Raw genomic sequence first — 14531 nt, 5'->3', positions numbered from 1 at the left:
ACAATTAGGATCAACATTAGTCCTACCATTCACAAGCATAGACATAATAGCATCAATCTTATCACTCAAGGAGGAGGTTTCTTCGACAGAATTTACCTTCTTACCTTGTGGAGCTCATTCCGTGTGCCATTCAGAGTAATTAATCATCATATTATCAAGAAGCTTTGTTGCGTCGCCTAGAGTGATGGACATAAAGGTACCTCCAGCAGCTGAATCCAATAGGTTCCGCGAAGAAAAATTCAGTCCTACATAAAAGGTTTGGATGATCATCCAAGTAGTCAGTTCATGGGTTGGGCAATTTTTAACCAAAGATTTCATTCTTTCCCATGCTTGGGCAACATGCTCATTATCCAATTGTTTAAAATTCATTATGCTACTTCTCAAAGATATAATTTTAGCAGGAGGATAATATCTACCAATAAAAGCATCTTTGCATTTAGTCCATGAATCAATACTATTCTTAGGCAGAGATAGCAACCAATCTTTAGCTCTTCCTCTTAATGAGAAAGGAAACAATTTTAATTTTATACTGTCACCATCTACATCCTTATACTTTTGCATTTCACATAATTCAACAAAATTATTAAGATGGGCAGCAGCATCATCAGAACTAACACCAGAAAATTGCTCTCTCATAACAAGATTCAGCAAAGCAGGTTTAATTTCAAAGAATTCTGCTGTAGTAGCAGGTGGAGCAATAGGTGTGCATAAGAAATCATTATTATTTGTGGTTGTGAAGTCACACAACTTAGTATTTTCAGGAGTACCCATTTTAGCAATAGTAAATAAAGCAAACTAGATAAAGTAAATGCAAGTAACTAATTATTTTTTTGTGTTTTTAATATGGAGAATGCAAACAAGACAGTAAATAAAGTAAAACTAGCAACTAATTTTTGTGTGTTTTGATTTAGTGCAGCAAACAAAGTACTAAATAAAAGTAAAGCAAGACAAAAACAAAGTAAAGAGATTGGAGGTGGAGACTCCCCTTGCAGCTTGATCTCCCCGGCAACGGCGCCAGAAATTTACTTGATGGCGTGTAGTTGACATGGGAGTTAGAAATCTCTGTGGTGTAATTTTCCTTCACGTCCCCGGCAACGGCGCCAGAAATTTAGCTTGACACGCGTACAGCACGCGACCGTTGGGAACCCCAAGTGGAAGGTGTGATGCATACAGCAGTAAGTTTCCCTCAGTAAGAAACCAAGGTTTATCGAACCAGTAGGAGTCAAGAAGCACGTTGAAGGTTGATGGCAGCGGAGTGTAGTGCGGCGCAACACCAGGGATTCCGGCGCCAACGTGGAACCTGCACAACACAACCAAAGTACTTTGTCCCAACGTAACAGTGAGATTGTCAATCTCACCGGCTTGCTGTAACAAAGGATTAGATGTATAGTGTGGATGATGATTGTTTGCAGAAAACAGTAGAACAAGTATTGCAGTAGATTGTATTCGATGTAAAGAATGGACCGGGGTCCACAGTTCACTAGTGGTGTCTCTCCGATTAGAATAAGCATGTTGGGTGAACAAATTACAGTTGGGCAATTGACAAATAAAGAGGGCATGACCATGCACATACATGATATGATGAGTATTGTGAGATTTAATTGGGCATTACGACAAAGTACATAGACCGCTATCCAGCATGCATCTATGCCTAAAAAGTCCTCCTTCGGGTTATCATCCGAACCCCCTCCAGTATTAAGTTGTAAACAACAGACAATTGCATTAAGTATGGTGCGTAATGTAATCAACACATACATCCTTAGACATAGCATCGATATTTTATCCCTAGTGGCAACAGCACATCCACAACCTTAGAACTTTCTGTCACTGTCCCAGATTTAATGGAGGCATGAACCCACTATCGAGCATAAATACTCCCTCTTGGAGTTACAAGCAAAAACTTGGCCAGAGCCTCTACTAGTAACGGAGAGCATTGATACGTCTCCAACGTATCCATAATTTCTGATGTTCCATGCTTGTTTTATGACAATACTTACATGTTTTGCTTGCACTTTATGATGATTTCATGCGTTTTCCGGAACTAACTGATGGCGTGTAACTCACACGTTCGTTGGGAACCCCAAGAGTAAGGTATGATGCGCACAGCAGCAAGTTTTCCCTCAGAAAGAAACCAAGGTTTATCGAACCAGGAGGAGCCAAGAAGCACGTTGAAGGTTGATGGCGGCGGGATGTAGTGCGGCGCAACACCAGGGATTCCGGCGCCAACGTGGAACCTGCACAACACAACCAAAGTACTTTGTCCCAACGAAACAGTGAGGTTGTCAATCTCACCGGCTTGCTATAACAAAGGATTAACCGTATTGTGTGGAAGATGATTGTTTGCAGAAAACAGTAGAACAAGTATTGCAGTAGATTGTATTTCAGTAAAGAGAATTGGACCGGGGTCCACAGTTCACTAGAGGTGTCTCTCCCATAAGACAAACAGCATGTTGGGTGAACAAATTACAGTTGGGCAATTGACAAATAAAGAGAGCATGACCATGCACATACATATCATGATGAGTATATTGAGATTTAATTGGGCATTACGACAAAGTACATAGACCGCCATCCAACTGCATCTATGCCTAAAAAGTCCACCTTCAGGTTATCATCCGAACCCCCTCCAGTATTAAGTTGCAAAGCAACAGACAATTGCATTAAGTATGGTGCGTAATGTAATCAACAACTACATCCTTAGACATAGCATCAATGTTTTATCCCTAGTGGCAACAGCACAACACAACCTTAGAACTTTCTCATCCTTGTCCCAGGTGTCAATGCAGGCATGAACCCACTATCGAGCATAAATACTCCCTCTTGGAGTCACAAGCATCTACTTGGCCAGAGCATCTACTAGTAACGGAGAGCATGCAAGATCATAAACAACACATAGATATAACTTTGATAATCAACATAACAAGTATTCTCTATTCATCGGATCCCAACAAACGCAACATATAGAATTACAGATAGATGATCTTGATCATGTTAGGCAGCTCACAAGATCCGACAATGATAGCACAATGGGGAGAAGACAACCATCTAGCTACTGCTATGGACCCATAGTCCAGGGGTAGACTACTCACACATCACACCGAGGCGACCATGGCGGCGTAGAGTCCTCCTGGGAGATGATTCCCCTCTCCGTGGTGCCGGAGGCGATCTCCTGGATCCCCCGAGATGGGATCGGCATTGGCGGCGTCTCTGGAAGGTTTTCCGTATCGTGGCTCTCGGTACTGGGGGTTTCGTCACGGAGGCTTTAAGTAGGCGGAAGGGCAAGTCAGGAGGGGGCACGAGGGTCCCACACCACAGGCCGGCGCGGCCAGGGGGGGCCGCGCCGCCCTAGGGTTTGGGCACCCCGTGGCCCCACTTCGTTTCGTCTTCGGACTTCTGGAAGCTTCGTGGCAAAATAGGCCCCTGGGCGTTGATTTCGTCCAATTCCGAGAATATTTCCTTACTAGGATTTCTGAAACCAAAAACAGCAGAAAACAGCAACTGGCACTTCGGCATCTTGTTAATAGGTTAGTTCTAGAAAATGCACGAATATGACATAAAGTGTGCATAAAACATGTAGATAACATCAATAATGTGGCATGGAACATAAGAAATTTTCGATACGTTGGAGACGTATCAGCATCCCCAAGCTTAGTTCTGCTCGTCCCGAGCAGGTAAAACGATAACACATATAATTTCTGGAGTGACATGCCATCATAATCTTGATCATACTATTTGTAAAGCATATGCAGTGAATGCAGCGATCAAAACAATGTATATGACATGAGTAAACAAGTGAATCATATAGCAAAGACTTTTCATGAATAGCACTTCAAGACAAGCATCAATTAAGTCTTGCATAAGAGTTAACTCATAAAGCAATAATTCAAAGTAAAAGCATTGAAGCAACACAAAGGAAGATTAAGTTTCAGCGGTTGCTTTCAACTTGTAACATGTATATCTCATGGATATTTGTCAACATAGAGTAATATAATAAGTGCAATAAGCAAATATGTAGGAATCAATGCACAGTTCACACAAGTGTTTGCTTCTTGAGGTGGAGAGAAATAGGTGAACTGACTCAACATTGAAAGTAGAAGAATTGTCCTCCATAGAGGAAAAGCATCGATTGCTATATTTGTGCTAGAGCTTTGATTTTGAAAACATGAAACAATTTTGTCAACGGTAGTAATAAAGCATATGTATCATGTAAATTATATCTTACAAGTTGCAAGCCTCATGCATAGTGTACTAATAGTGCCCGCACCTTGTCCTAATTAGCTTGGACTACCGGATCATCACAATGCACATGTTTTGACCAAGTGTCACAAAGGGGTACCTCTATGCCGCCTGTACAAAGGTCTAAGGAGAAAGCTCGCATTTGGATTTCTCGCTATTGATTATTCTCAACTTAGACATCCATACCGGGACAACATAGACAACAGATAATGGACTCCTCTTTTATGCGTAAGCATGTAACAACAATTAATAATTTTCTCGTTTGAGATTGAGGATATATGTCCAAAACTGAAACTTCCACCATGGATCATGGCTTTAGTTAGCGGCCCAATGCTCTTCTCTAACAATATGCATGCTTAACCATAAGGTGGTAGATCTCTCTTACTTCAGACAAGACGGACATGCATAGCAACTCACATGAAATTCAACAATGAATAGTTGATGGCGTCCCCAGTGAACATGGTTATCGCACAACAAGAACTTATTAAGAGATAAAGTGCATAATTACATATTCAATACTACAATAGTTTTTAAGCTATTTGTCCCATGAGCTATATATTGCAAAGGTGAATGATGGAATTTTAAAGGTAGCACTCAAGCAATTTACTTTGGAATGGCGGAAAATACCATGTAGTAGGTAGGTATGGTGGACACAAATGGCATAGTGGTTGGCTCAAGTATTTTGGATGCATGAGAAGTATTCCCTCTCGATACAAGGTTTAGGCTAGCAAGGCTTATTTGAAACAAACACAAGGATGAACCGGCGCAGCAAAACTCACATAAAAGACATATTGAAAACATTATAAGACTCTACACCGTCTTCCTTGTTGTTCAAACTCAATACTAGAAATTATCTAGACCTTAGAGAAACCAAATATGCAAACCAAATTTTAGCATGCTCTATGTATTTCTTCATTAATGGGTGCAAAGCATATGATGCAAGAGCTTAATCATGAACACAACAATTGCCAAGTATCACATTACCCAAGACATTTATAGCAATTACTACATGTATCATTTTCCAATTCCAACCATATAACAATTTAACGAAGAAGAAACTTCGCCATGAATACTATGAGTAGAAACCAAGGACATACTTGTCCATATGCAACAGCGGAGCATGTCTCTCTCCCATAAAGTGAATGCTAGGATCCATTTTATTCAAACAAAACAAAAACAAAAACAAACCGACGCTCCAAGCAAAGCACATAAGATGTGATGGAATAAAAATATAGTTTCAGGGGAGGAACCTGATAATGTTGTCGATGAAGAAGGGGATGCCTTGGGCATCCCCAAGCTTAGACGCTTGAGTCTTCTTAGAATATGCAGGGGTGAACCACCGGGGCATCTCCAAGCTTAGAGCTTTCACTCTCCTTGATCATGTTGCATCATACTCCTCTCTTGATCCTTGAAAACTTCCTCCACACCAAACTCGAAACAACTTATTAGAGGGTTAGTGCACAATAAAAATTAACATATTCAGAGGTGACACAATCATTCTTAACACTTCTGGACATTGCATAATGCTACTGGACATTAATGGATCAAAGAAATTCATCCAACATAGCAAAAGAGGCAATGCGAAATAAAAGGCAGAATCTGTCAAAACAGAACAGTTCGTATTGACGAATTTTAAAATGGCACCAGACTTGCTCAAATGAAAATGCTCAAATTGAATGAAAGTTGCGTACATATCTGAGGATCACTCACGTAAATTAGCATAATTTTCTGAGTTACCTACAGGGAGGTGGACCCAGATTCGTGACAGCAAAGAAATCTGGAACTGCGCAGTAATCCAAATCTAGTACTTACTTTTCTATCAACGGCTTAACTTGGCACAACAAAACACAAAACTAAGATAAGGAGAGGTTGCTACAGTAGTAAACAACTTCCAAGACACAAAATAAAAACAAAGTATTGTAGCTAAAAACATGGGTTGTCTCCCATAAGCGCTTTTCTTTAACGCCTTTCAGCTAGGCGCAGAAAGTGTGTATCAAGTATTATCGAAGGGTGGTGCATTCTCAGCGGGGTGCGGAGTTTTCTCAACCAGGCATAATATATTAGATACATAAGTTTTAGCATCTCCCTTTTCATTAGTCTTAGGTGTGCTACTCTCATCAAACAAATTTTCAGGAACAAGCCAAGCATAGTTATTTTCTAGTGCATCATTCATAGCTAAGAGTTTACATGGTATTGGTGCTTTGATCTCCCCACCATCATCAATATTATTAGTGTATCTTATTCTATCCATATCCATCTTTTCAAGGAGACTAACAAAATTGGTATAAGAACCAAGCATATTAAATTTAGCAAAGACCTTTCTAGCCTCTCTCGCTATGCCACCAAATTCTCTAAGAAGGGTTTCTAAAACAAAATCTTTCTTTTCCCCTTCTTCCATATCACCAAGTGTGAGAAACATGTGTTGGATTATAGGATTGAGATTAACAAATTTAGTTTCCAACATGCGAACTAAAGCAGCAGCAGCAATTTCATAGGTAGGGGCAAGGTCTACCAAGTGTCTATCCTCAAAATCGTCAACGGTACTAACATGGTTGAAGAATTCTTCTATATTATTTCTCCCAATTATAGACCCACGTCCTACCGATATGTCTTTCGTGGTAAAATTAAAAGGAAACATGATGAATCAAGTAAAGTAAATGCAAGTAACTAATTTTTTTGTGTTTTTGATATAGCAAACAAGATAGAAAATAAAGTAAAACTAGCAACTAATTTTTTTGTATTTTGATTTAGTGCAGCAAACAAAGTAGTAAATAAAACTAAGCAAGACAAAAACAAAGTAAAGAGATTGAGAAGTGGAAACTCCCCTTGCAGCGTGTCTTGATCTCCCCGGCAACAGCGCCAGAAATTTAGCTTGATGGCGTGTAACTCACACGTTCGTTGGGAACCCCAAGAGGAAGGTATGATGCGCACAGCAACAAGTTTTCCCTCAGAAAGAAACCAAGGTTTATCGAACCAGGAGGAGCCAAGAAGCACGTTGAAGGTTGATGGCGGCGGGATGTAGTGCGGCGCAACACCAGGGATTCCGGCGCCAACGTGGAACCTGCACAACACAACCAAAGTACTTTGTCCCAACGAAACAGTGAGGTTGTCAATCTCACCGGCTTGCTGTAACAAAGGATTAACCATATTGTGTGGAAGATGATTGTTTGCAGAAAACAGTAGAACAAGTATTGCAGTAGATTGTATTTCAGTAAAGAGAATTGGACCGGGGTCCACAGTTCACTAGAGGTGTCTCTCCCATAAGACAAACAGCATGTTGGGTGAACAAATTACAGTTGGGCAATTGACAAATAAAGAGAGCATGACCATGCACATACATATCATGATGAGTATAGTGAGATTTAATTGGGCATTACGACAAAGTACATAGACCGCCATCCAACTGCATCTATGCCTAAAAAGTCCACCTTCGAGTTATCATCCGAACCCTCCAGTATTAAGTTGCAAAGCAACAGACAATTGCATTAAGTATGGTGCGTAATGTAATCAACAACTACATCCTTAGACATAGCATCAATGTTTTATCCCTAGTGGCAACAGACAACACAACCTTAGAACTTTCTCACATCGTCCCGGTGTCAATGCAGGCTTGAACCCACTATCGAGCATAAATACTCCCTCTTGGAGTCACAAGAATCTACTTGGCCAGAGCATCTACTAGTAACGGAGAGCATGCAAGATCATAAACAACACATAGATATAACTTTGATAATCAACATAACAAGTATTCTCTATTCATCGGATCCCAACAAACGCAACATATAGAATTACAGATAGATTATCTTGATCATGTTAGGCAGCTCACAAGATCCGACAATGATAGCACAATGGGGAGAAGACAACCATCTAGCTACTGCTATGGACCCATAGTCCAGGGGTAGACTACTCACACATCACACCGGAGGCGACCATGGCGGCGTAGAGTCCTCCGGGAGATGATTCCCCTCTCCGGCAGGGTGCCGGAGGCGATCTCCTGGATCCCCCCGAGATGGGATCGGCGTTGGCGGCGTCTCTGGAAGGTTTTCCGTATCGTGGCTCTCGGTACTGGGGTTTTCGTCACGGAGGCTTTAAGTAGGCGGAAGGGCAAGTTAGGAGGGGGCACGAGGGCCCCACACCACAGGCCGGCGCGGCCAGGGGGGGCCGCGCCGCCCTAGGGTTTGGGCACCCCGTGGCCCCACTTCGTTTCGTCTTCGGACTTCTGGAAGCTTCGTGGCAAAATAGGCCCCTGGGCGTTGATTTCGTCCAATTGCGAGAATATTTCCTTACTAGGATTTCTTAAAACAAAAATGCAGAAACAAAGAATCGGCACTTCGGCATCTTGTTAATAGGTTAGTTCCAGAAAATGCACGAATATGACATAAAGTGTGCATAAAACATGTAGATAACATCAATAATGTGGCATGGAACATAAGAAATTATCGATACGTTGGAGACGTATCACTAACCTATTAACAAGATGCCATAGTGCCAGTTCCTGTTTTCTGCTGTTTTTGGTTCCAGAAAGGTTGTTCGGGCAATATTCTCGGAATTGGACGAAATCAACGCCAAACATCCTATTTTTCCCGGAAGCATCCAGAACACCGAAGAAGAGTCGGAGGAGAGCCAGGGGGCCACCAGAGGGGTGGGCCACGCGGGCCACACCCTGGCCGCGCCCCCCTATGGGGAGGCCACCCTGTCGACCCTCCTGCGCCGCCTCTTCGCCTATATAACCCCTTTCGACCTAAAAACGCAGTACCAATTGACGAAACTCCAGAAAGACTCCAGGGGCGCCGCCGCCATCGCGAAACTCCAATTCGGGGGACAGAAGTCTCTGTTCCGGCACCCTGCCGGGACGGGGAAGTGCCCCCGGAAGCCATCTCCATCAACGCCACCGCCTCCATCATGCTCCGTGAGTAGTTCCCCCATGGACTACGGGTTCTAGCAGTAGCTAGTTGGTATTCTCTCCTCCATGTACTTCAATACAATGATCTCATGAGCTGCCTTACATGATTGAGATCCATCTGATGTAATCGGTGTTGTGTTTGTTGGGATCCGATGGATGATACATTATGATAGTCTATCTATAAAGTTTGTGAAGTTATTGTTGCTGCAATCTTGTTGTGTTTAATGCTTTTCACTAGGGCCCGAGTGGCATGATCTTAGATTTAAGCTCTATATGTATTTCTTAGATTGTATCTACAAGTTGTATGCACATGTCGCTGTCCGGAACCAAAGGCCCCGAAGTGACAGAAATCGGGACAACCGGAGGGGATGGCGGTGATGTGAGGATCACATGTTTTCACGGAGTGTTAATGCTTTGCTCCGGTACTCTATTAAAAGGAGTACCTTAATATCCAGTAGATTCCCTTGAGGCCCGGCTGCCACCGGCTGGTAGGACAAAATATGTTGTGCAAGTTTCTCATTGCGAGCACGTACGACTATATATGGAAAACATGCCTACATGATTAATGAATTGATGTTCTATCTTAATGCTTTATCAATCCTATCAATTGCCCAACTGTAATTTGTTCACCCAACACCTGTCACTTGTTATTGGAGAGTTACCACTAGTGTAGATCGCTGGGAACCCCGGTCCATCTCTCATCATTATATACTCATTCTATATGTCATTGGAAGTAGTATCAACTATTTTCTGGTGCCATCACCTCTGTGTTATTGCTACTGCTGCTGTGTTACTATTACTATTGCTCTCATATTACTGCTACTTTCACATCACCCCTGTTACTAGTGCTTTTCAGTGCGGCTGAATTGACAACTCAGTTGTTAAGGCTTATAAGTATTCTTTACCTCCCCTGGTGTCGAATCAATAAATGTGGGTTTTACTTCCCTCGAAGACAGCTGCGATCCCCTATATTTGTGGGTTATCAAGACTGTTTTAAGGCGCCGTTCTTGGGGAGGCATAGCTCTACTCATAAGTTCACCTGGGGAGTACACTCTACCTCTCTCTCTGTTTTTATTTTTTTTTATTTTGTTTTGCTTAGTTTACTTTTGTCTAGTTTATTTGTGCTTAGTTTATTTCTGTCTAGTATTACTTTGCTTAGTTTCTTTTTGTCTTGTTTTATTTTCCTCATATACCCAAAAATCCATAAAAAATTGAAAAATCAAAAAATTAAAAACTGCTATTATGGGAGAACCTACAACCTACTTGGAGCTTATAGAATGTTATAATAACTATAGAGAATCAAGAACTGGTAAAGTAATGAGTGTTGTGATAGAAAAATTGAATACAATGGCTAAAATCTTGCTTAAACGCCATGATATAAACTGTTGCTCTCAACAGGACACTAAACATCTTAAATTTCAATGTGGCTTTAGTGAGGAATTTTTAATTAAGAACTATAATCGGAATTGCTATATTCATTATGGGTTCGAAGAGGTAGAACAATTTGTCATATTTATGGGAGCTTCCGAGATAGAATCCTTCATGGCTAAAAATTATGAAACTTGTGTTGTTTGTAAGGACCTTAAAGATTATGTCTCTTCTATCCTTAATTTTTTCAATGAAAGTTACAGTGATAATCCTTATATCATTGATTATAAAGAGAGACTCATTAATGCACAAGAATGCACTCACAATTTGCAGGAACCTGTGGAAGAAGAAACTGATGAACCTGAAAGCTCATTGGATGAAAAAAAGGAGGAAATTGATGAACCTGAAAGCTCATTGGATGAAAAGGAAGAGGAGAGCGACGAACAAAAGGAGGAAGAATGGATTAGCTACCCATGCCAACCTTCTAATGAGAGTAACTCTTTATCTCTTACACTATTTGATTGTCCTCCATGCTTACCAAAGGAGGTTGAATGTTATGTTCCTGTGGATTCTTTTGAAATATTACCTATGAGTAAAACTTTTGAGAATAATTATGCTATTGTTATTTATGATAATCCATGCTACTTTGATAAATCTTATGATAATGCTTTGTTTGTGCCTGATGTCGAAATGCATGGTACTAAAGAATTTTGCTTGGCAAATGTTTATGATAAAGCTCTAGATGATGGTCCTATCTTACTTGATAATATTAATTGTACTACTAATGAAAATGGGATTGGAGAGTTCTTGACATTATCTATGAGTCCCATATCTCTTGAGATTGATCAACTACCTTGTTATATTATTAATAAAAGTAAGTTTGAAAGTTTTAATTCCACTATTCTTGAACTTGATAAAAATTATGTGTTTGGAAATCATGAAAAGCATGCTGCATGTGATAGTTATATTGTTGAGTTTGTTCATGAAGCTACTGAAAATTATTATGAGAGAGGAAAATATGGTTGTAGAAATTTGCATGGTACTAAAACACCTCTCTATATGCTGAAATTGTTAAAATTACACTTGATCTATCTTCCTATGCTTGTTACTTTGCTTTTCATGAACTTGTTTATTTATAAGATTCCTATGCATAGGAAGCATGTTAGGTTAAAAACGTGTTTTGAATTTGCCTCTTGATGCTCTCTTTTGCTTCAAATACTATTTCTTGCGAGTGCATCATTAAAACTGCTGAGCCCATCTTAATGGCTGTAAAGAAAGAACTTCTTGGGAGATAACCCATGTGTTATTTTGCTACAGTACTTTGTTTTATATTTGTGTCTTGGAAGTTGTTTACTACTGTAGCAACTTCTCCTTATCTTAGTTTTGTGTTTTGTTGTGCCAAGTGAAGCCTCTAATCGAAGGTTGATACTAGATTTGGATTTCTGCGCAGAAACAGATTTCTATCTGTCACGAATCTGGGCTGTTTTCTCTGTAGGTAACTCAGAAAAATATGCCAATTTACGTGCGTGTTCCTCAGATATGTACGCAACTTTCATTAGTTTTGAGTTTTCTGATTTGAGCAACGGAAGTATTTCTTTAAAATTCGTCTTTACTGGCTGTTCTGTTTTGGCAGATTCTGTCTCTGTTTTTTGCATTGTCTCTTGTGGACTTTAAGTGAAGCTTTCTAGACGTGGAGAGCTGTAGCTAATGTTTTATTAAGTTCTTGCAATGTGTCACTACAGGACTAAAAGTGGATTCAAGTTTTTTGAGTACTAACCCCTCTAATGAAGTTTATGAGAAGTTTGGTGTGAAGGAAGTTTTCAAGGGTCAAGAGAGGAGGATGATATATGATCAAGAAGAGTGAAAAGTCTAAGCTTGGGGATGCCCCCGTGGTTCATCCCTGCATATTTCAAGAAGACTCAAGCGTCTAAGCTTGGGGATGCCCAAGGCATCCCCTTCTTCATCAACTTATCAGGTTTCTTCTATTGAAACTATATTTTTATTCGGTCACATCATATGTGCTTTACTTGGAGCGTCTGTGTGCTTTTATTTTTGTTTATTTTTGAATAAATATGGATCCTAGCAATCCTTGTTTGGTAGAGAGACACGCTCCGCTTTTTCATATGAACACTTGTTCTTCGTTTCACTTTTTGGTTGGAAACAGAAAATGCCTCATAATGTCTTGGATAATTTGACACTTGGCAATTGTTTTGAGCTCTCAAGTAGATCATGATTAAGTTTTTTTTCATGTAGTTTAAACCTATTAGTGGAGAACTACTATAGAGCTTGTTAAAATTGGTTTGCATGATTGGTCTCTCTTAAGGTCTAGATATTTTCTAGTAAAAGTGTTTGAGCAACAAGGAAGACACTGTAGAGTATTATAATGCTTGCAATATGTTCTTATGTAAGTTTTGCTGTACCGGTTCATACTTGTGTTTGCTTCAAATAGCCTTGCTAGCCTAAGCCTTGTATCGAGAGGGAATACTTCTCATGCATCCAAAATCCTTGAGCCAACCACTATGCCATTTGTGTCCACCATACCTACCTACTACATGGTATTTCTCCGCCATTCCAAAGTAAATTGCTTGAGTGCTACCTTTAAACAACTCAAAATGCTTCTCAATTTGTGTCAATGTTTTATAGCTCATGAGGAAGTATGTGGTGTTTATCTTTCAATCTTGTTGGGCAACTTTCACCAATGGACTAGTGGCACATCCGCTTATCCAATAATTTTGCAAAAAGAGCTGGCAATGGGATTCCCAGTCCCAAATTAATTAACCTAAATAGACACTCCTCCTTGGTATGTGATTGTTGGACGGCACCCGAAGGATTCGGTTAGCCATGGCTTGAGAAAGCAAAGGTGGGGAGGAGTGTCATCATAATAAAACTAAAAATAAAAAGGCACTCCTTCATGGTATGAGATTGTTGGCAGGCACCCGAGGATTCGGTTAGCCATGGTTTGTGAAAGAAAGGTTGGAAGGAGTGCCACACAAAAATAAAAATAAAATGGGAGCCGCTCTTTGAAGGTTTGTCTGGCAAGGGGGTTAGAGTGCCCACTACCATTCGTTGACAACAACAAACACCTCTCAAAATTTTACTTTTTATGCTCTCTTTATGTTTTCAAAACCAAAGCTCTAGCACAAATATAGCAATCAATGCTTCCCTCTGCGAAGGGCCATTCTTTTACTTTATGTTGAGTCAGTTTACCTATTTCCTTCCACCTTAGAAGCAAACACTTGTGTCAACTGTGCATTGATTCTTACATACTTGCTTATTTGCATTCATCATATTACTTTATGTTGACAATTATCCATGAGATATGCATGTTGAAAGTTGAAAGCGACTGCTGAAACTTACATCTTCCTTTGTGTTGCTTCGATGCCTTTACTTTGAATTTATTGCTTTATGAGTTAACTCTTGTGCAAGACTTTTGATGCTTGTCTTGAAAGTACTCTTCATGAAAAGTTTTGCTATATGTTATCTATTTGTTAGCAACTATAGATCATTGCCTTGAGTCACTTCATTCATTTCATATGCTTTGTAATAGTATGATCAAGGTTATGTAAGTAGCATGTCACTACAGAAATTATTCTTTTTATCGTTTACCTGCTCGGGACGAGCATAAACTAAGCTTGGGGATGCTGATACGTCTCCAACGTATCCATAATTTCTGATGTTCCATGCTTGTTTTATGACAATACTTACATGTTTTGCTTGCACTTTATGATGATTTCATGCGTTTTCCGGAACTAACCTATTAACAAGATGCCATAGTGCCAGTTCCTGTTTTCTGCTGTTTTTGGTTCCAGAAAGGCTGTTCGGGCAATATTCTCGGAATTGGACGAAATCAACGCCAAACATCCTATTTTTCCCGGAAGCATCCAGAACACCGAAGAAGAGTCGGAGGAGAGCCAGGGGGCCACCAGAGGGGTGGGCCGCGCGGGCCACACCCTGGCCGCGCCCCCCTATGGGGAGGCCACCCTGTCGACCCTCCTGCGCCGCCTCTTCGCCTATATAACCCCTT

Source organism: Lolium perenne, chromosome 2 (assembly GCF_019359855.2).
Source record: "Lolium perenne isolate Kyuss_39 chromosome 2, Kyuss_2.0, whole genome shotgun sequence".
Taxonomy (NCBI): Eukaryota; Viridiplantae; Streptophyta; class Magnoliopsida; order Poales; family Poaceae; genus Lolium; species Lolium perenne.
This window is presented reverse-complemented; position numbering follows the sequence as displayed.